Here is a 24233-nt window from a genome sequence, read left to right as displayed (position 1 = left end):
TTTGTTTCAATTTTGTTGATTTCCGCTCTAATTTTAATTATTTCTTGTCTTCTACTACAGTTGCTGTTATTTTGCTCTTCCTTTTCTAGGTTTTTGAGGTGTAGTGTGAGTTCATTTATTTGTTGGTTTTTTCTTTTTTTGAGAAAAGAACTCCAAGAAATGAATTTGCCTCTTAAAACTGCTTTCATTGTGTCCCATAGATTCTGGTACATTGTATGTGTATTGTCATTTGTCTCTATGAATTTTTTTTATCTCCTCCTTTATGTCTTCTGTAACCCTTTGATCATTCAGTAACATTGTTCATTTTCCATGTGATGTAGGATTTTTCCTTCCTTCTTTTATCATTGATTTCCAGTTTCATTCCATTATGAACTGATATGGTATATGGTATTATCTCCATGCCTTTATATTTACTAAGAGTTGCCTTATGGCATAATATATGGTCTGTCTTTGAGTAGGATCCATGTGCTGCTGAGAAGAACGTGTATCCACTTGATGATGGTTGATATATTCTATATATGTCAGTTAAGTCTAGGTTATTGATTGTGCTATTGAGTTCTATAGTTTCTTTATTCAGCTTTTGTCTAGAGGATCTGTCCAATGGCGAGAGCGGTGTGTTGAAGTCACCCATATTTATTGTGTTGTAGTCTATTTGACTCTTGAACTTGAGGAGAGTTGTTTTATGATCATTGCAGCACCATTGTTTGGTGCATACAAATTGATAATTGTTATGTCTTGTTAGTGGATGGTTCCTTTTAACAGTATATAGTGTCCTTCTTTATCCTTCTTAATTAACTTAGGTTTGAAGTTGATTTTATTTGATATGAGTATGGCCACTCCTGCTTGCTTCTGAGGGCCATGTGAGTGGTATCATTTTTCCCAACCTTTTACCTTCATCCTGTGTATGTCTTTTCCTATCATATGAGTCTCTTGAAGGCAGCATATTGTTGGATTTGTTTTTTTTTTTTTTTTGACCCAGTTTACTAGCCTATGTCTCTTGATTGGTGAGTTTAGGCCATTAACATTTAAGGTTACAATTGAAATATGATTTGTACTTCCATCATGTTTATTTATTTATTTGTTTTAGTTTGACTAGTTTTTACTTTTTGGTTATTTTCCTCCCCCTTTACTGAGATATCTCCCGTTGTTAGTTTGGGGCACTATTTTTCAATTCCTCTTCTTGTAGTATTTTGCTCAAAATGCTTTGCAGTGCTGGTTTTCTGGCTGTGAATTCTTTTAGCTTTTGTTTATCATGGAAGATTTTAATTTCATTGTTAAATCTGAAGCTTAATTTTGCTGGATACAGTATTCTTGGTTGGAATCCATTATTTTTCAGCATTTGAAATACCTTGTTCCAGGATCTTTTTGCTTTCAAAGTCTGTGATGAAAAATCAGTCGTTAACCTAATTGGTTTACCCCTGAATGTAATCTTCCTCCTTTCTCTGGTAGCTTTTAATATTCTCTCCTTGTTCTGTATGTTGGCTATCTTCATAATTATATGTCTTGGAGTTGGTATATTACGGTTTTGAATGTTTGGGGTCCTGTAGGTTTCCAGGATTTGGCAATCCATTCCATCTTTCATCTCTGGGAAGTTTTCTAGAATTATTTCATTTAATAGGTTATCCATTTCTTTGGTTTGATTCTCTATGCCTTCTTCTATCCTGATGACTCTCAAGTTTGTTTTTTTTATGACATCCCATATCTCTTGAATAGATTGCTCGTGGGATTTAAGCATCTTTTCTGTGTTGACTATATTCTTTTCAAGTTGATAAACTTTGTCTTCATTATCTGATGTTCTGACTTCTACTTGATCTAGTCTATTTGTAATATTCTCATTTGAGTTTTTAATTTGGTTTATAGTTTTCTGCATTTCTAGGATTACTGTTTGATTTTTTAAGATCTCTATTTCCTGGTAAAGCTCCTTCTTTGCCATTTGAATTTGTTTAATTCATTTTCAAAATATACTTTTATTACTTGGACTTGCTGTCTCATGTCTTCTCTAATATTCCTTTCCATCTGAGTTAGGTATGCCTTGAGTTTTTTCCCTACCCATGTTTCTGATGCTTCTAAGTCCTCCTGTAGATTTAAGTTGTCCTGCATTGTTTGTACTCCTTTTTTTCTCTTGTTTTTTCATGATGTTCACATTACTTTCCAGCTCTATTTGATTGCTGTGTTTCTGCTCTCTTCTATAGATTTGTTTTGGTTTTGAATATCTCTGTTGTCTCTCTTTTGTGTTGGTAGACTATGCCTGCTAAAGTGGATTCCGCTGGGAAGGAATTCCAATGGCTGAGCTCCAGTGACGTCATCTCTCTGCTATGGTGGGCCCCAGGCTCCTTGCTGGGGTGTCCGAATGAGGGGGTGGAACTGGACTGTCTCTGGTTGGTTTCAGCTCCCAGTCGCCAGTGGACGGGCGGTCTCCAGCCACCCAGTCGTTCAGGCAGCGGGCGGCGATCAGTTGCCGGTGAGCATGCAGTATTCAGCTGCCCAGTCGCAGGAGCAATGGGCCGGCTGTCGCTGGCGGTGGGTGGCCTCCAGCTGCCCAGTCACGCGGGCAGCCAGCGGGCTATCTGTTGTCTGGGGGGGAGAGGGGGGCGCGAACTCCAGCCGCCCAGTCGTGCGGGCAGCGGGTGGGCTGTTGCCGGTGAGCATGAGTTACTGTAATTTTTTAAAAATACTGATATATATATTTGAAAAATTCTACTAAACAGCTTTCAGGAAAATTTCTCAAATATATTATCATTCTAATTTCTAAACACCAAACATTAATTATCTGCCAAATAATGAAAAAGTATTTTTAGAGATGTATCAAAAACATAAAACAGTTTTTTTCTTTTGATTGTGTACAGGGAAAATTGTAATTTAATAAAAATGGTGTACAAACATTATCAGTTCTTTAGAAGTAATTGTAACTCTCACACGCCTGTGTGTTGTTAAAAGTATAAAATGCTAAAAAGGTAAACTTTTTTCAGGTCATTTTTATGAGCTATCTTATTTGTTGGCAGAACAATGAAACTATTTTTCTTCCTTTTTCATTTGTCACTGAAAATATTTCCACCAATGTAACCAGGAGGGAAAATTTAAAGAACAGCATTTTAAATTTTCATACTACACACCTATTTCAGTATTTCCACACTTCCCAAACTCTTAGGCTTTATTTTCAACATAAAAGAATGACACACAGGTCCAGATGTGTATAATTAACATTAGTGAATAGAAATTAAAGAGTATAATTATAAGTTGGTGAGAAGAGAAAAATAATTATCCTATGCTATGTAAGATCAAATTTCTGGTGTCACAAAATAATTGTACTATAATATAAAAAAGAAGCTGCAAGTTATTTTTATGACTTAATATACACTTATTATTTTTGAGGCAATGAGGAGAGGTAGAAGAAAAAATATGGCATATAACTAAGATACATTCTCAAACAGGACTTAAGAAGAATTTGTATTGTCATAAATCTAAGTATTTAAAAATCAAGTGACAATTTAGGAGTACTTCTGTGGGAACTGAGAAACATTGCTTCATTGGGAAAATGAAAGCATCATTGTATGATTAATACATTCCAGCAAATATCAGGAATACAAGTTTTAATATAGTTAATCAACATGGTTACACTTATTAATTGTTAGATTGTCTGTTTGTTTTTATATTCACCTGGTTGTAAAAAAAATAGGTATGTTATTTATATAAACTTGATGTTTATAGCATAGAAGATATAGATTTTGATTTTCAATATGTCAGGTAACCAATCTACATAAGGTTAAAACAGAAGACCAGAATAGATGCTATACAGATGACTTCCTTTTTAGATGAATAAAGAAAATCTTTTAAAGAGTTACTTGGTCCTTCAAAAGAAATGTAGTAATATCTTCATGTCAATGATTGCTTATTATTCTGATCCATCGTAAAGCATTACCTTCAGTTAATTTATACATTATTTAAGGAAGAAAAACACAATTTAGTAATAATACTTATTTGCATTAATACTTAACTTTCAATAATACATAGTATAACCGAGTAAATTCACCAGTGAAATAGAAAACTCGAGCAACAAATGAATTAGACTTAACAGAAATCTCTGGAACATTATACCTAGAAGGAACAGAAAAAATTTTTTTCCCAAATGTACATGTATCATTCTTAAAATTACATCAGATTACTAGAAATTTTAAATGTCTATCTTCACCAACATTTATTGTTGCTTATATTCTTGATTGTTGCCATTTTGACTGGAGTGAGATAAATTTCAATATAGTTTCAATTTGAATTTCTTTAATTCCTAGATATATTGGACATTTTTTTCATGTCTTTGTTGACCATTTGTATTTCTTCTTCTTTGAAGTGTCTGTTCAGTTCCTTTTCCCATTGATTGATGAAGTTATTTGTTTTTTGGTGTTAAGTTTTTTTAAAATTCTTCATATGTCCTGGAGATTAATGCTCTATCTGAGGTACAAGTGAAAGATTTTCTCCTATGCTGCAGGTTCTATCTTTATTCTCTTGATTGTTCCTTCAACTGAAGAAGCTTTTAGTTTGATAATATCCTGTTTATTTGCCATAGTCCAGCTGGGTTAAATAACCGAGAGGTGACAAGCAACTTGAAGGTTGAATCGGGAACTACTTTATTGAAGTGAACTCAGCAGGAACTGAGTGAGAACTAAAAGTAGCGGGCACCCGAGATGGCAGGAGCTGCTTCTCTGCCAGACTGCAGAGGTACATATCCCCAACTAATTACACACAGCTTAACTTAATTGATATCACCTAGACACAGTAGTCAGTCATTAAAGAGTCCTCATCATCTTAATGGCTCATTGGTGTTGACTCAGAAACTACTCCTCCTAGCATACTGCCAGGTGCCATCTTAACTTGGTTGTGGCCCTCATCACTTATTGATTCTTAATTTTACTTCTTGTGCTTTAGAAGTCTTGTTGTGGAATTTGGTTCCTAAGCTGACAAGATGGAGTGTTGGCCCTATATTTTCTTCTTTTTAGAAACATAACTCTTTTGTATTTCTTGATGACAAAGTTCAGTGCAAAGTCATAGTAGTCAAGACAATGTAACTGTGGATTAAGAACTCAAATATAAATCAGTGAAACACTATTGAAAATCAATAATTAAATTTTTACAATTAACATCTGTTGATTTTCAGCTGGGGTAGTTGGGTAATTCATAATGGGAATATTATTCCTTTTAAGAAATAATGCTCAGCAACTATATATTTATATGTGAAAAATGAAGCTGGACCCATATTTTCTGTCATATTTTAAAAAATTAAATTAAAATTTAGAAGCTAAAACAATTTGATCTTAGTTAAGAAACCAAAATGTAAGTGACAAATACATAGGTCAATTTAACTTCATCAAATTTAAAAGAAATTGCTTTTAAAAGATGAAATTAAATAAATACACAACCCACATAGTGGAAAAAATATTCGTACATCATATATCTATTATGAATTTCAAACCTTAAATATTTGAAAAAAAATTTACAGCTCAAAAATTAAAGACAATCCAGCTAAAACAAATGGGCAAAACATATAAGTAGACATTTCTCCAAAACAGAAGATAACATTTAGGCACATAAAAAGGCGCTCAATATAATTAGTTACTAGGTACCACTAAGTTACCTAACGTACCACTTTCTACATAATAGGATGAGCTATTTGTTTCTAAAAAACTATACCACAAGTGTTGCAACTTTGTGAAGAAAGTAGAAGCCTCATATATTGCTGATGAGAAAATAATATGCTCAATCACTTGGAACAATGGTTTAACAATTACTCAAAAAGTTCAATATGATGTCACCAAATGATCCATCAATTTTACTCCTAAGTATTTAAACAAGCTAATTAAAATATGCACAGGTAAACATTCATACACAACTGTTTAAATAAGCATTATTTATTTTTATAATAATCTGAAAATGGTATCAAAACAATTGTTCATAACTTATTAATAGATAAAGAAAATACAGTACATCCTTCTAATAGAATATTATTTCCAATAACAAAAGAATTAAGATTTGAGAGTTTGCTACAATGTTGAAAGAATGCTAAGTGAAAGCAACTAATAGCCAAAGAGCATATACAATTATATGCTACATATACTAAAAGCACAAATATATACCATAGAATAGGAAAGTCTGCAGAGATAGAAAATATATTAGTGGTTGCCAAGTATTAGGATAGGGGAAAATAAGGACAGACTGCTCTTACATACAAAATTTCTTTTTAGACTGGAGACAATATCTAAAATTGGAGTGTGATGATGGTTGCACAGCTCTGAATATACATACTCAAAACCACTTTAACTGTATACTTTAAAATGAAGCATTTTATCATATGTAAATTGTGTCTTAATAAAGCCGTAAGGAAAAAACAAAAATATAATCTAAGAACTGTTGACTCTGGAAAATGAAGTGGCTCCGAGAAATGAAGTAAGTTTTAACTGCTTATATAAATAAATTCTTCAGAGTGGAAAAAATAAAGTTGAAAACAATATATTTATTTTGATCAGGAGGAAAACTGAATCGTGGTGATGTATGTAGGAAAGTGATTGAACTTTTCTTTCTTTGTTTTTTAATGCCATTCTCTTTTATTTAAAGTTGTTTACACAAGGATTTTATTTCAGCTAATGAGTGTTTTGCTCATATTGATCTTTCTGAGATGGTGTTTTATTTGACATGTTAAAGGCCTTATTTCAGCTCCTCATGCTCCTAGGTTTATTGTAATGCAAACATCTTTTATGAATCTGTTATTTTTCCCTTTTCTTTGTCTGATAATTCTGTGAGTTACACTTATTAATGGATTGCAAATGTATATAGCATTAGTCTACCAATTTTAGTGCGTTAGAATTAAGTAAAGATTAAAAATGAGGTTAGTCATTTATTAAAACACACACATTAAATTAGTAATTATGAAGAACTAAAATCAGTGGTTCAAATGTGCATGAATAATCATTTAAGCTCTTATGATTTAAAGTTTTTTTTTTTTTTTTTACTTTCAGGTACTTAAAAAGTTAACACATGATAATGGATTATGTAGTACATGAAAAAATACATATGTATTTTTTAATACAAAGCAGTAACAATGTTTGGACATATCCTGTGGCTAAATTATATAATGTAATAAATATTCATAGAATCAGGATGTATTTATCTTGGCACATCAAAGTGTTCACCAACCAGAAAAGTTAACTGAACTTAAGTTTCCAATGCTTTTAGTGAAGTTTCATTATGTAACTTTGATGGATTGAAATATTCCATGTTATTTTGAGATAGTATAGGAGAAATAAGAAGCAAGTAGAAAAGAGACATAAAAGATGGACAAGAAAATAATGTTTTAATTCAAAAATTTCTTGCATTTTGTAGATCTGTTATCCCATAGACCAGTTTCTTTTTCCAGACCATTTACTCCCAAATTCCTGGCAAATCTGTAAATCTACCTTTTCACTCTTAAGTAACAACCCAAATAAATAAATTATTCAAGGAGAGATACAATATCTTGAGAAATATATAAATTAAGAGTTTCCATCACTATTGATCATGTCGTCCTAAGGATCCTGAGATTTACCAGACCATCAGATACTCTCTTGAGATGAATGGACTGATATTTATTCCTGTTTACCTTCCCATGCCCAACCTCACCAAGTTTCCTTTAAAAAAAAAGAGCTGGGAACCCCTAGGATACGTTCCTCACTCTCAATATGACTCTCATTCCCCCTGAATGTCTATCTACTTTCCTGAAGAAACCTCTGTCCGTGTCTCTGACTGGTGCCTCCTGAAATTCTTGTTCATGTTAGCCAAGAACCCTGTTGGTCTTGAGTTGATTTCTGAAACTTCTCAGACCCTTCTTCAGAAATACTTCTTCTCCCATGACAGTTGAATCAATATTCATCATTTCTTCCCCAGATGTCAAGCTCATATCATCTGGCTTGAGACCCAAACACCATAGCCACATTTTTTTTTTTTTGCCAACACAGCTAGAAAACACCTCAAAACTATGAGGTACTCACCATAAGTCCCCTCATTAGCAAAAATAGAAGCATTCAAAAAGATTGAAAACTCTATCCTAGGAACCCTGAAAAAGACCACCTAAGTTGTTTATTTTACAATATAAAAATATAGATATTTAAAATACTAGATTTTTGCTATTTTCATAGCAAACAATAATTATATTGAATGAATGGATACTATCTTATGTTAATATTTTCAAAATTAAAGCTTAGATACCTAGATTTATTTGTTCTCTTAAATAAGAAAATTTCACTAAACATACTTACATAGACACTGTACAATTTCCATTTCTCCACTTGCATGCCTGTATCCAAAATAATTTTATAAGACTGTGGCATAATTTTGTACAACTTTTAAATATTCTGCATTTGCCTTGTTTGATTTTTTTTTTTACATTCTCAATTTAGGATTAATGTAATCCTGAAAAAGTCCATTACTATTTAAATGATCACAAATGTTGTCATTAAAGTAAAAAAAAAATCAGTTATTTTAGTTTCTTATTTGTGATTGCTGCTTCCTTATCACCCTCACACCATTCTTGTCTTTTGAACAAAGACAATGAGATGCCCAGTTGCTGAACTGCCCTCTTTTTTGACAATACCTAACCTAGAACAGACATTGCTTTCCCCAATCTTTATAATTTTCTAATGAGTACCTCCCTATAAGTGCTGTCTTACTGAGACTCCCCAGGTTTCTTTTTATGTACACCTTCTCTTGCTTGCAGTAAGCTAAACAAACCTAGCTTTGACTGCAAGTGTGTTACTGGTGGGACTAGATAGTTTGGAGCAAAAAGTAATAACATTATAATTTACACTGTCCAGTATCAGCCAGGCCATTATGTTGATTGTAGACTGAAGATATATAGGAAGAAGAATGACAAACCATAAACCAAAGTTCAGAGAAAGATCATATGGCTGCAAACATGATGTTTATAAAAATGAGTAGAGACAGTGTTAGATAGTGGATGTATCTGACGACAAAGCCGACTGAATTTTCTTATGGGTTTTATAAGAGAGAAGAGAAAAAGAGGACTCTGAAGATTTGGCTATGCTTCTTGAGGTACAATATTGATGTTCATGTAAATCAATATGATTATAATATAAAGAGGCCTGAGTAGAGTTCTGTTTGGACTTATTAAATTTAAGGTAGTATCCTGTTGAAGATATTAAATAAGCAATTGCATATATGAATATAGAGTTCAGGGGATAATTTGAGCTTATATTGGTCTTCCCAGAATAGATGTTATTTATACCTATAAGAATGATAGAAAAATACAACAATTACTAATTGGGCATTATGTAAAATTGTGGATGTATAACCGACGTGATTCTGCAATCTGCATTTGGGGTAAAATTGGGAGTTCATAACCCACTTCAATCTAATGTATGAAATATGATATGTCAAGAGCTTTGTAATGTTGTGAACAACCAATAAAAAAAAACTATCAAAAAAAAAGAATGACAGAAAAAAATTAAATTTAACTTATTTGAAAAAAAAAAGAATGGTAAAGATCAATGATACATTAACACTATTTTTTTGTGTCAATATTTTCCAAGTAGATTTGCTGTTAAACCTTTGGTCAGATTTGTTTTTGTTTCCGTTTCCGGTAGATCTTTCAACCTCTGTAGGAGATCTTGGTTTTCAGAGTGTCTTATATTTATCAATGTCTTGAAATTCCTTTTACATGTCCAGAGTTTAAATTTTTATAAAAGTCAAAAAGACCACAAAGAGCAATTTCAGAATGTCTTATCACCTATTTTTCTCTTAGTGTTTAATTGTATATATTATTCTGAAGTTAGATATTCAAACAAATTGTATTAGGGCTATCACTGGATATACAGGATGGGAGAAAAATAATTCAGTTTCAAAATGTAGTATTTTGATCTAAATTTTCAGTTAAAAAATCCAACTATTTTCAATGGTTTATTTTGTGACATAATACTATGTATTTTAATCATTCCTACTGCAGATAATTTGTCAAAATATATTCACAATGACTCTACTGGTATTATATTTTTGCTAATTTTTCACTTAAATAGAATCCAATTCAATTTGAATCCATATCTGGCATATAAATTTGATAAGAACAAACTGGAACACAGTAAAATGGTTGAATGACAATAATTTACACTGGGTATCAGTAGTGACTATCCACATTATATACTTTTGGAGTGGCAAGTACACCTAATACTCCTATTTTTTTTTAATAATTTACTCAAATACTTTTATATATATTAGGGCCACATGAAGTGTCCTTAAATGATATTTCCCTAACATGCAGAAGTATTGATGTATCTACTTTTGAAATAAATGAAAGCAAATTAATAGCTAATGATCTGTTTGCCTAATATTTTTACATGTTTATAGGACGTGTAACTTATAAGAGTAAAGTCTCATAAGTGAATTAAATATTTTAGAATTTAAGCTTCAGATTAATCTTATGAAGAATAGAATTAGTAGTCACAGTATACCTGGCTTATAGTGGGAATAATAGTCATCAATTTTTATTTCTTTTATAATTTTTAATTTTATGAATATATATTGGTTTTCACTTGATTATTTTAAAAAGGAAATTGGATTCATAAAATGTAAGCAATTTGTTTAATATCAAGCTACTAATAAAAGTCACAACAAATATTTAACTCAAAACCAGCTTTATCAGAAGTTAACTGCCTTTACCTTCTATTAATAGATCTGTTTTAACATTTAAAAATTAGATGAATTGCCAATGACTGTATTTGTAAACCTAAGATGATTTTCTAAAAAATACATATCATTTACAAAGCTGGCTTTTAACAAATTCATCGAGGAGGTAGTTTTCAGATTGATTACTCAATTTTATTAACTGCTTATGATATCAAATAAAATAAAATAAAATGTTGTCCTTGATCTTAATGAAAATACAGTACAAGGAAGAAAAACCTACCAGCTCAACAGCACAAAATGCAGTTCACAAAGGTGTACATGTAATTTTACTTTGAAATCAGAACAGAGACACCTAAGTTAAACTTCAAAGCAGTGGAAAGATAAATAGAATGTATGAGTCTGTCAAATGCCTAGAAACCAGTCAGATAAAAATGGAAAACAGAGCACAACTTTCAGAAAGATAAGCATGGGGGAAGGTGCATTGGAAGCATTTGGACAACTGTGAGCAGTTTTTGAGGACTAAAGTATGTGCAACTAGAAGGAAGAGTTAACTATGAGGCTGAAGATAAAGACAAGTCAGATGATCAAGAGGTTGGGTGTCCAGCAAGGGATTATACACATATACTTATATTTTCTATGTCACTGTTAGGGTTTGGATCTGTAATGCCCCACAAAGCTCATTGTTGAAAGCATGCTGTGCACAAAAGTTCAGAGCTGGGGCTTTTAGGCAAGGATTGGATCATAAGGGTCCTGACCTAATCCTTGGTTTAATCCATTTGATGGATTAATAATTTGAATGTACTTACTGGGAGGTGTCAAAATCTAAACACAAGAGGGGAATGGAGGTTGGATCCTTCTTACAATTAGCTTCTAGTCTAATGGGGGAATGACTTATACATAAAAATACAGAACAAAACACAAAAATCATTGATTCTTAGAACCTTGAAGACCTTTATAAAACATTTTGATAGTTTAATATTCCTGTACTATACCAGTCCAGAAGTTCCTTGAAACTTGTCTGACTACCCATATCAATAGGGAAGTTATAATCTAGGTATTCAGATAGCTGACTAAATAAAGCAGTTGCTTAGATGGCATCCAAATCTGCTTTCCTGGAATAACCACCAAATTCTCCTTGAGATCACTAATCGCTGCCTTCATACTCATGATACTGAAAATTCTTATCAAATTTATATGCCAGACATGGATTCAAATTGAATTGAATTCTATTTAAAAGTGAAAAATTAGCAAAAATATAATACCAGTAGAGTCATTGTGGATATATTGTGACAAATTATCTGCATTAGGAATGATTAAAATACATAGTATTATGTCACAAAATAAACCGTAGAAAATAGTTGGATTTTTTAACTGAAAATTTAGATCAAAATCATCAAAGCTTTTGTTCTTTGTTTGTTCAAAAATAAAGTGCTATATCCCTTCAACAATTCTCTTTTTTAAAAAATGTATAAGTAACGTTGAAATTTTTTGAGACAAATCATCAATATAGAAGTACAGAAGAAAAAAAAATGATTGAGATGCATTGTCAAGAAAAATAAAGAGATGGTACTTGAGTTTTTTCCTCTATATTGTCTGTCTCTATCACTAGAATATAAATTCCATGAGAACAAGATTTTGTCTTACTTATAGTATTTCTAAAATTTAATATTGTGCCTGATAAATAATAGGAGCTCAATAAAAATAAGATAATTTAGAGAGAAAAGAAGAAGTAGGTTACTGGGGGCGTGGCCTTGGGGACTATAACTGTCCCTGCCCCACAACACATTTCATGGTATGCCCCAAATCCTCAGTTGTTATTATAGTTAATTTCAAATTATTCTTTTAAAAAAATATTTGAGCCAGGCATGGTAGCTCTTACCACCTGTAATTAGGAGCTGAGGTAGGAGGGTTGCAGGTTCCAGGCCAACCTCAGCAACTTAATGACACTCTGTCTTAAAATAAAGAGTAAAAAGGACCAGAAGTGTAGCTCAGTGGTAAAGTGAGCCTGAGTTTAATCCCTGGTGCCAAAAAAACAAACATACAGAAAAGATATATGAAATGTATTAAAAATAATAAAATGACAGAGCATATTTCCATTTTAGGACTACATAAACTGTTATTTAGGACAGATTTTCCTACATATTGGGTTGTTGTGTAATGTGTTTTGGTACTGTAAACTCAGGAGATTCAGTCTGTTGAGTTTTCTGAAATATTGACTGGTAATATAAACAGAAGGATAAATTAAATTTGCCAAAAGACATTACAAATTGGTTTGCTTTATTCCAAGTTGTTAGTTTATTTTTAACTATTATAACGTTAGAAATATAGTTGCACAGAAATTTTTAAATAAATATGTCACTATTGTCTTCTTAAAATTTCTGAAAAATGATGTGAATAATCCTATTTAAGTAAAGCAATAATAAAACTATGTTCTCACCACAACAAAGACAATTTTAAAACAATACTAAATGAACATCTCATAAGACCATTAAAAACTGTGTTTTGCTGTTGCAAAGAGGTTCATTTTAGAGCCACTATTATTCAAAACTATTGATGAATGATGTTTTCTCTTTTCCTTTTCTTTATAAAATATAAACTGTGGGTGGATTTAATAATTATTTTAAATTTTCTTGCTAAAATATTAAACTCTATATGAATATATGAAGTGATCTTACTGAAAATGTGAAAGGTATTAACCTAAAAAATATTTGACATGATTGAAGAATTTTACAGTAAAAGCAAAAGGAACTTACATAAATTCTGCCCTCTAGTGGGTAACAATGGTTTTTCACAGGGATATCGGTTAACAATTCTAATACTATTGTACATTTATTAATCCTGGAATTTAACAAACAAATAAATGGATGAGGGATAATGGGAGGTGAATGTTTTGCTGTTGGATTAGGAGGTTTGGGAAAAGAGAAGCTAGAATAATACATGTGGTAATGGTTTAAAGATAAAGAAATCAACAAATACTCATGCTTAGCTTTATATAAAGTTTATGTAGAAAATATTATAAGCATATGCATAAATACAGAAAAATGTACACAAATATATATGTTTTTTGCTTATCATATGAAGAAGGTTCAGAAACAATGGCACTCCATCGCAATAATCTTATTTACCTACTAGAATCTGTTTTTATTGCCAGTTTTAAATAGAAGGAATCAGGGATCCTTGGCAAATGGTTGATTTTAGAACAACAACAACAATAAAAATGAATCATACAAGAAGAGCAACCAGTTCCCTGAGCTTTTCAAAAGAACTTGCTAAAAAAAATCCCTATAATTGATTCCATACTGATATCAAGGATGATTAGATAAATAAGTAAGCATGGGAAAAAAGATAAATGTCCCACACAGAACTCCAAATAATTCTTTATGAATACTCCGTTATCAAGAGGGGAGCAAAATTCTCCACTCCTTCACTGTGGGATGTGCATTGTGACTTTCTTTCAGAATGTTCATGGTGATGGTGCAAGTTTAACTTTGCAGGGGAGAAATTTTGACAATACTATCTAGTCAGGCAAAGTCAATAATAAAGGTGAAAATCATGTTTATAATATGTATCTTTGGTGTGATGCACTGAAGATGGCAAGTTGCTTCTGTGGTCTTCTTCCCCATAATCCATAAGAAATACAAGAGAAAAATCCCAACTGAACATTGGTGTACAAAATATCTGACAAGTATTTTTCCTAATGGCCAAGGAGGTCATCAAGAACAAAGGAAGTCTGAAACTGTTGCAGTGAAGAGGAACCCAGGGGTATAGCTATTAAATATAACTTGGTATTCTGGATGGGATTCTGGAATTATAAAATATATTAGGTAAAAACCTAAGAAACTATAAAATAAAAAATATGGACTATAATTAGTAACAATATTGTTTCACAAATTATAACAGATGTACCATATGAATGTTAGACTTTATAAAGACTGAATAGAAAATATATAGAAACTTTGTATACTATCTTCACACTTTTCTGTAAATCTAAAGTATCTTTACAATACAAGCTTCATTAAAATTATTATGGTCTAGCAACCCAATTTCCTGACAGACTTATAGAAAGTTAAGTATATTTTATCTGAAAAATAATGATGATGATGATTATAATGATAACATTTATTGAGATACTTTTAATTCCTGCCTAGTTTTAAGTGATTTAAATTTTTACAGTTTAACTAGTTTAAACTGTAAAATAGTTTAAATACAGCTTTCTTCATGAAAATTATACTAATGCCTTATTTGACACAGTGTTTTCTCCTTTTCTTGTTTGAATAAATCTAAGCAATGTCATCTAACCCAAAGGACACGTCCATCATTTATATTTGATGCCATCACTTTAGCCTCTCTCCGTTTCTCAAATTCAGGCTAGTATTGCCAGCTACCCGTGGAACATATTTTCATTAATATCTTCCCCAAGTTTCAAGGTTTACTTTTAGAAAACTGAAACATAATGAGCTTTCTTCTTCCTGATTCACTGTCCCAAGACTTCTCTTATTTTCTCTTACTGTGTGTGAAATTACTTTTCACTGAATCACCTGCCCACCAATATTTGCATCAAGTTCACTTTCTCCCCTCTTCTCCCTCCATACAATCTTTTTTTGTCACTAAAAGCACATCTTTTTTATTTATTTTTTTTCTCTTTTCCCCTTCTCTCTTCTCTTGCCAGTCTTTGGTAGTTCTTCTCTACTGACATAATTATGATTTCATAATTTTCCTCCTTATTTGTATGTCTTGGCAATTGCTTTAAATTTGCTTCCAAAGACCCATTGGTAGAACTTTGTTGTGAGTTAAATTATATCATTTGGAAATATGTTCAAATCCTAATCCCAGGATCTAAGAACACAATTTTATTTGGAAATTAAAACTTTGAAGATGTAATCAAGTTCTAATGAACTGGATTAGAGTACGTTTTAGATCCAATTTGCAGTACTCTCAAAAGATTAGGACGATTGGAATAAACAAAGTACATGAGGGAAGAAACCCCATGAAGGACATTGGTATAGTACAACCTAAAGGCAAAGCACATCAAGGACTCCCAGAAATATTTAATGCTAGATGAAACAAGCAAGGCATCGCCTCTAGATGCTTCAAATGAGTTATGTCCTTGCCTTGATTTCAAAAATGGAAAAATAAATTTTTGTTTGTTTGTTTCTGAGGAGGTTGGTTTTTCAAGTTTATTTTGTTTTAGATATAGCTCAGTTGCCAGAAGCTGGGGAGACCACAGTGGAAGAAGAGAGAAGGAAAAGTTGATCAGTGGCTACTATGTTACATAGTAAGCAATGTCAGCTAACCCAAAGGACACATCCATCATTTATATCTGATGCCATCACTTCAGCCTGTTTCCGTCTCTTAAAGTTCAGGCTGATATTTCCAGCAAAATGTTCTGTGTGCAGTTTCTGTTGTTTTACACCACCTGGTTTGTTATGTTTTGTTATGGTGGCTCAAGGAAGCTAATACATAAGTTATGCTGGATGACTTACATGTCTTTGTTTCTGGTCACCTTACTAAAAATGTCATCCTTTATATTCTCTACAGCATACCTCAGATTTTAACCCTGGTCAAATTTCCATGACTCTAGTTAGGCAGAATTATTTGCTCATATATGTGTTTCTTTGGAAATATATAAAACCATTTATTATAATAGTTGAAAAATATTTACTTGTTCATATTTTTCATTGTTATAACATCTTCTCATTCCAAATACTTCATCAAGTATCAGACACAAAATAACTGCCCAATAGATTTTATTAAATGACTAAGTTGTATTTTCCATGTATTTTCATTATATGAACTGACCACATATAGGGACAATTAGCATTTTGAAGTAAACACTCATGTATAATTTTTAGAGTATTAATTTAGTATATATTCTAAGAGTATATGCTAAATCAGTGAAATAACATTAATCATATTCACCTCATAAATACTAATTGGTCTTATATTGTAAAGTTCATATTTTTTCAGTTTAAATATTGAAATATGTTTGTAAGAAAAATATTGAAGTTTTTTTGAATTCTTAAGGGAAATAAACATCTTTCCTGCTAAATAAATTTATTAACACGTAACTAGAAACAGAAGTCCAAAAAGCCACAAAAATATATTTATACTTTGTTATCAATTTAATAATCTTTATTGATTTAAAGGAGGAGATAATTATCCTATGAGAATATTACCCAAAATATTAATAATGCATATGACTAACTTTATTTACATATATGATTTCATCAATGGCACAACAAGTTACAAGTTTAGACAGAATCTAAATATATTTAGGAATGTCACACACAAAAGGAAAAATCAAGAGAAAATGATGAGTAAAATTTAAGTCATCTTCTGTTTCTAATCTAAACAATAATGAGAAAAACAAACACATAGAACAGAAGCACAATTCATCAAATTGTGTCTATTCTTCATCAAGAAGAATAGAAAGAGATACAAGGACATTTTTGAAATAATCAAATAAATGTCAGATATGGGTGGAGTATTGCTAGTCTTGGTGCTGTGATATACAACTGATTGTTCAGGACTCTGCAGGGAATTGCTCAGCACAAGAGGAATACAAATTAGATCTCACAATTGTTCAGACATGTACAAGTCTCTCTCTCATGTGAGGGGAAATAACTGCGAACTGGAAAATATCTTTAAGTTTGTTATTTCATTCTATGTCCAATAAAGCAAAAAGGGGAACAATCCCTAGCACCTGGAGTAAGTAAACTGAATGAAAACAATTGATGTTGGTTAGAGAATAAATTAGAATGATGAGAGAAAGGCTGGTAAACAATGCATAAATTGAAATATGAATCACCAGAGTTTTAGGCAAATAAACAGTAATTGGAAGAAAATGCAGAACTCTAATGTGAGTTTGATGTTTGCAGATCCAGTTGTTTTCCCTGTAGTCTAAAAGTAGGATGCATAAGAAAAAGACCATAAAAAAATAATTGGCACTCTCCTGCATAGCTGTTCCTTTTATTTGTGTAAACTACAGGAAAAAAGAAATATTAGAGAGATAACAGGAAGATAAAGGAATAGAGGGGTCACTTCCCAGGTGGGCCTGTGGCATGAACCAAGAAAAGCAGAGAGGCATCTTTTCAACAAGGTGGGTGAATGATCAAGAATAGGGAGAACTTTAATGGAATTTAATACTGGACATTAAAACAAATCAGGGGCTCAGGAGATCTTGTATAAAAAAATAAGGGGAAAGATGCCCAGCCCTGCCCCCAGCAGCAGCAGCAGCAGCAGCAGCTAAACTCACAAAACAGAACATTCCCTATGTGAGCACAGTAAAGAAAAAAAGGAATTAAAAGAACCCCCATTCTCAGAAAGACTGAGACATGTCAGGGTACAGAGAGCTTACAGATAAAAGACAATTCTTGAAATTACAGTGTGTTGTGCTACACTGTATCCATATACAGGAGGAAAGCCACCATTCCTCTTAGTGGCATGCAAGGAGGACAGTAGCCATGGCATGGGGGCTGGCAGTTCAAGTACCAATTTCTGGCAAACCTGAGTATGGACTGAAAAATGAGCTGGTCAAACCCACTCTGCGTGACAGAGAGTGTGCCTAAGTGACCAGAAGAAAATCAAGCATGGAGACAGGTTTACACAGGGGAATACTGGTTTTAGAAACCCACCTGGCTTAACTCTCCCCCTCCAGTCTGGCTCTTTGCAGGACCAGCTGGAAGAGTAGTGCCTGACTGGAACTTTAAAGGGACAGGGGTGAGAGAGATTGGATACTGAATCAGAGACCAGGAATCACAGGGCCTGCAGGTGGAGCAGTGGGCTAAGAACAGGCTCCTATACCACATGAGTGGAAACCAAAGGAAATTCCTGAGTGCAGTCTTCCAAAATAGACAAGCAAGTTTTGGGCTTTGGAAGTGGGCTGACTTAAAATCTCTAGAACAATAGGATCCCAGTGAAGAGACTGGAGCACCCTATTTACCTCATTTATCATTTCTCTTGCTGAGAAAAAACTTTTTAGTTTGAATATGTCCCATTTGTTGATTCTTGATTTTAACTCTTGTGCTATAGGTGTCCTATTAAGGAATTTAGAACCCAATCCCACGAGATGGAGATTAGGGCCAAATTTTTCTTCTATTAGATGCAGAATCTCTGGTTCGATTCCTAGTTCTTTGATCCATTTTGAGTTAACTTTTGTGCACGGTGAGAGAAAGGGATTCAATTTCATTTTGTTGCATATGGATTTCCAATTTTCCCAGCACCATTTGTTGAAGATGCTATCCTTTCTCCATTGCATGCTTTTAGCACAAATGTATGATATGTCAAGATCATTGTATTGTCTTGAACAATGAATAAAAAAGACTGGAGCACAACTAAGCCTACACCCCACCTCTACAAGTTCTGCTTCCAGAACTAACACTCTCAACCTAAGAACACCAACCGTCTTGAGGGTGGAACTAACATCAAACTTCAGACAACAGCACCTAAATGTTGAGAAGGGAAGCTGAAAAACTTTTGAACTCTAGTGGAAAAATTGTTCAAGTGTGCATTGATATCTCCCCCTTTCTTTTTTCTTTTCTTTTCCTTTTCTTCTTTCATATTTTTTATTATTTTTGAAATCAAGTATTTTTCATGCATCAGTTTAGTGAGGAATGGGATGTCTGAATAATGTATTATAGTTTTGTTGTGTATTCTTTTATTTTTATATATTTCATATATATATATATATGTATATATAATATATATATATAAAATATTTTGTCTTCTTTCTTATCTGTTTCCCTGGATTCTCCTTCTTTTTTTTCTCCTATTAACAGTCAATCTCTATTAACTCCTCTTTCCTTCTTCCTATAATTTTTTACTTCTATCTTCTCTCCTCCTTCCTTATAAACATTTGCAGACAATAATTGAACACATAATTTCTATTTAATTTGACAAACTATAAACATCTAAATAGGAGCTATTATGTTTAAGGCTGTGTATTATTTGCATCAGGTATTCTTATTATTTTTCTCACCCTTAAACATGAGATACTGGAAACCTTCAGGGACACTGTGAGTCCACAAGGTAGAAGCTATACTGATTCAGATCCACAAGGCTAAATGGACAGACATAAAAACAAGATGAACAAACAAGGGAATAAATTGCCACAAATAAACCAAGATGTTCCAATAATAGGATCCATTGACAACACAGTAGAAGACATGTAAGAGAAGAAGTTTAAAATGTACATAGTTAAACTTATCTGTGACATACAGTATGATGCAAGGAGTAAAATCAGAAGGTAAAATGTCACTTCAATAATGAGATAGATTCTAAAAAAGAAAAAAATAATAATGCTCAAAATGAAGGAATCAATAAACCAAACAAAAAATTCAAGGGAAAGCATCACCAACAGACCAGAACCCTTGAAATACAGACCCCTAAGCAACAAAGATAAAATATATAATCTTGAAAATAAAGTCAACCATGCAGAGAATATGGTAAAAGATTATGAACAGAATTTCTAAGAATTAGGGTACAACATGAAAGAAAAACAAAGTTAAGATTTTTCAGGATAGATAAAGGCAGAGAGATACAAACCAAGGAAATGAACAATCTTTTCAATGAACTATCAGAAAAATTCCCAACCTAAAGAATAAATGGAAAATCAAATATAAGAAGCTTGTAGTACCTAAAGTGTACAAAATTACCAGACCCACACCAAGGCACATTATAATGAAAATGCCTAGTATGTAAGATAAGAATAGAATTTTAAAAGCTGAGAGAGAAAAATATTATATTGTGTTTAGTGGGAAATCAATTTAGATCTCTGATGATAACTCAACCCAGACCCTCAAAGCTAAGAATTTCGAGCTCAGAAAGAAAATAGGTGCCAATCAAGAATTTTAAATCCAGGTTCAGTTGGATCCTGGAAGCAGCTGTGGCAGCTCTCATCTTCACAGGATCTTCTTGCAGTCTTCCTTTCACTTCTAGAAACTTGGCTTCTGGTGTAACTGTCTCTGATGGCGTCATCAAGGTATTCAATGATATGAAGGTACCATGTCTTTAACACCAGAGATAGTGAAGAAACCTAAGTGCTCTTCTGCCTGAGTGAGGACAAGAAGAACATCATCTTGGAGGAGGGCAAGGAGATCCTTGTAGGTGATGTGGGCCAGACTGTGGATGATCACTAGGCCACCTTTGTCGAGATGCTGCCAGACAAGGACTGCTGCTATGCCCTCTATGACGTGACCTACAAGACCAAGGAGAGCAAGAAGGAGGACCTAGTGTCTATTTTCTGGGCCCCTGAATCCGCACCCCTTAAGAGCAAAATGATCTATGCCAGTTCCAAGGACACCATCAAAAAGAATCAAGCACAAATTACAAGCAAACTGCTATGAGGAGGTCAAGCACCACTGCACCCTGGCTGAAAAAATGGGGGGCACTGCTGTCATCTCTCTGGAGGGCAAGCCTTTGTGAGCCCCCTCAGCCCCCTAACTGGAGCATCTGGCAGCCCCAGACCTGCCCTAGGGGGTTCAGGCTGCCCCCTTCCTGCCAGATCAGAGGGGCTGGAGGGATCCCCACAGAGGGAGGGCATTCCCTTCACCCCAGTTGCCAAACAGCCCCCCCACCCCCTGGACCCCCTCCTCCCTCCATCCCTGACAGTTCTGGCCTTCCCAAACTGCTTTTGATCTTCTGTTTCCTCTTGGGTTGAAACAGACCAAGTCTTCCCCCAGGCACCCAGTTTGGGGGAAGGCCTGTATTTTTTTTAATGAAACCCCTATTTCCCACCTGTCCCCCCCCCATCCCAGGCTGTCAACTTCTAACTGCAGTGGTGACTCTATGCTTGTCTGTTTAGTTCTGTGTATAAATGGAATATTGTGGAGATGATCCATCCCTGTGCCAGCTGGTTCCCCTCCCTTTTCTCTTGGTCTTGACCACTCATGGAAGCAGGACCAGTAAGCAAACTTCAATTAAAAAACAAAAACCAACCAACCAAACAAACAAAAGACAACAATAAAAGTCTTTAAAAAAAAAAAAAAAGAATTTTAAGTCCAGCAAAATTAAGCTACAGATTTGAAGATAAAATAAAACCTTCTATGATGAACAAAAGTTAAAAGAATTCACAACTAGAGAGCCTGCACTATAGAATATTCGCAGCAAAATATTCCTAGAAGATGAAATGAAAAAAAAGAGAGAGAGTGAGAGAGAGAGAACCAGCAAAGGAAGGAGCTATAACAAAGAAATATTCAATCAAAGGAGAAACTAATTCAAAGTATAAACCAGAAAAAAAAAATGACTGGGAATACAAATCATATTTCAATATACATTTGAACATTAATGGCTTAAACTGATTAAAAGACATAGACTAGAAGATTGGATTGATAAAAAGAAAGACCCAACAATATGTTGTCTCAAAGAGATTCACCTTAGGCAAAGATATCCAAAGATAAAAGATGGAAGGATGAAAAAAAACCCACATGGATCATATAAATAAGCAGGGGTGTCTATCCTAGTAACATACAAAGTGGACTTTAAGCCACAATTAACCAGAAGTGACAAAGAAAGACATTTCATGCTGTTTAAGGGAACTATACATTAACAAGACATAATAATTATAAATATTTATGTCCCAAACAGTGGAACATCTACATATATTGAACAAACCCTTCTCATTTCAAGAAACAATTAGACCACAACACAATAATACTGACTTTAACACACTGCTCTCAGTACTAGATAGATCTTCTATACAAAGAAACTATAGAACTAAATAATACAATCTATAATTTAGACTTAACAGACATATATAGAATATTCCGTCCATCAACAAGTGAATACACTTTCTTCTCAGTAACACATAGATCCTTCTGGAAATTAGACCATATCTTAGGCCACAAAACAACTCTTAGCAAATAAAAAAATATAGAGATAATACTATACATTCTATCAGAATATAATGAATTGGAATTTGAAATTGCTGATAAAATTTTAAAAAATAGAAGCTATTTAAACACCTGGAGACTAAATATTATGCTATTGAATGATATGTGGATAGCAGAAGACATCAGAGAGGAGATAAAAATAATTTCTTAGAGGTAAATGAGAATTTGAATAAAATATACCAAAATTTCTGGAACACTATTAAGGCAGTGCTAAGATGGATGTTTACTGCCTTGAACTCATTTATTAAAATAATAGAAATGCAATAAATAAATGACCTAATACTACATCCAAAAGCCCTAGTAAAAGATAAACAAATTAACACCAAGAGCAGTAGAAGACAGAAAGTAATTAAAATCAGAGCTGAAATCAATAACATTGAAACAAAAGAAACATTTCAAAAAAATTGAAAAAAAATATTGGTTCTTTAAAAAAAATAAATAAAATTGATAAACCCTTACCCATCCTAATGAAGAGAGAAAAAACTCAAATTACTAAAATTTGTGATGAAAAAGGAAATATCATGACAGACACTATTGAATTACAGAAGATAATCAGAAACTATTTTGAAAATTTATACTCTAATAAAATAGAAAATCTCACTGGATGTGGTGACACATACCTATAATTCCAGCAGCTCAGGAGGCTATGACAGGAAGATCATGAGTTCAAAGCCAGCCTAAGTAACAGCAAGGTGTTAAGCAATTCAGTGAAACCCAGTCTCCAAATCAAATACAAAATAGGGCTGGGAATGTGGCTCAGTGTTCTAGTGCCCCTGAATCCAATCTCTGCTACCCTCTCCACATACAAAAATAGAAAATCTCAAAGACATCAAATAATTGCTAGAGACATATGACTTACCCAAACTGACTGAAGTGGACATACACAATTTAAACAGATCAAATTTAAGCAATTAAAATAAAGACTATCAAAAGCTTATGAATTAGTAAAAGCCCAGGTCCATATGGATTCTCAGCCAAGTTCTACAAGACCTTGAAGGAATAATTATCCCCACTATTCCTCAAATTGTTCCATGAAAGAGAAGATAGCCCTTCCAAAATCATTGTATGAAGCTAGTATCACTGTGATACCAAATCATAAAAAAGATACAACAAGGAAAACAAAAACTTCAGATCAATATCCCTGATAAATATATATGCAAAAAGTCTTAACAATTCATACAAAGTGCATACCAAAGCATACTAAAAAGAAAAACTCCTCAATAAAGTGAAGTGCATCCCAGGATGTAAGGTTGGTTCAACATACACAATAAAAGTAATGCATCACATGAATAGCCTTAAAAACAAGACATCATTTCAATAGATGAAGAAAAAGCATTTTACAAAATACAACACCCCTTCATGTTCAAAACACTAGAAAAATTAATAATAGTAAGGAATATACCTAAACATTGTAAAAGCTATCTCTCTAATCCCAAGCCTATCATCATTCTGAATGGAAAAAAAATGAAAGAATTTCCTCTAATAACTGGAAAAAGAAAAAGAAAATGCCCTCTTTCACCACTTTTATTGAATCTCTACCCCCAGCAATTGCACAGGAGAAATAAAGAGACCAATAGGAAAAGAAAAATTCAACTATCACTGCTTGCTAATAATATGATTCTATATTTAGAAAATCCTAAAAATTCTACCAGGAAAATTCTGAATCTCACAAAAGAATTCAGCAAA

The 24233-nt window shown here is 33.0% G+C and overlaps 1 pseudogene; it reads left to right on the top strand.

The window, feature by feature from the left end:
* Positions 1 to 2350: 2350 nt before the first annotated feature.
* Positions 2351 to 21081, top strand: LOC101961041 (cofilin-1 pseudogene; annotated as a pseudogene).
* The last annotated feature ends 3152 nt before the right edge of the window (positions 21082 to 24233 follow it).

Source organism: Ictidomys tridecemlineatus, chromosome 9 (genome assembly GCF_052094955.1).
Source record: "Ictidomys tridecemlineatus isolate mIctTri1 chromosome 9, mIctTri1.hap1, whole genome shotgun sequence".
Classification (NCBI taxonomy): domain Eukaryota; kingdom Metazoa; phylum Chordata; class Mammalia; order Rodentia; family Sciuridae; genus Ictidomys; species Ictidomys tridecemlineatus.
This window is presented reverse-complemented; position numbering and strand designations above follow the sequence as displayed.